Raw genomic sequence first — 293 nt, 5'->3', positions numbered from 1 at the left:
AGTCACGTGCCCAAATTACTCAGAATTGATAGATACAACACAGTGAACTTTGACCCTTCCGCCGAGTGCATGTAAATATTTCATTGTTTGAAGTCAGTGAAACGGAAGTGGCGAAATGTATCGTTTGAACGTCCTGTGGATCACCCGTTGGCTTTGAATCTTCACCAAATGTCCTCCGATCCCTGTGAATATTCTATGAGTGCAAATGGATGGGGATGGACCAAGCGGCGATAGCGTGCCGTGTGCAAAGCCTGGATGGCGCGGCGATCAGAAGGCGGGAAACGGGGGTACGA

At 49.1% G+C, this 293-nt stretch overlaps 1 protein-coding gene across 1 annotated transcript in view; it reads right to left on the bottom strand.

The window, feature by feature from the left end:
* Nucleotides 1-293, bottom strand: part of LOC119592932 (retinitis pigmentosa 1-like 1 protein) — a 10,109-nt gene that overhangs the window by 1,434 nt on the left and 8,382 nt on the right. The gene's annotated exons all lie outside the window — the stretch shown is intronic.

Source organism: Penaeus monodon, chromosome 31 (assembly GCF_015228065.2).
Source record: "Penaeus monodon isolate SGIC_2016 chromosome 31, NSTDA_Pmon_1, whole genome shotgun sequence".
In the NCBI taxonomy this organism is placed as follows: Eukaryota; Metazoa; Arthropoda; class Malacostraca; order Decapoda; family Penaeidae; genus Penaeus; species Penaeus monodon.
Note: the sequence above shows the minus strand (reverse complement) of the source record. Positions and strands in the feature narration are given on the sequence as shown.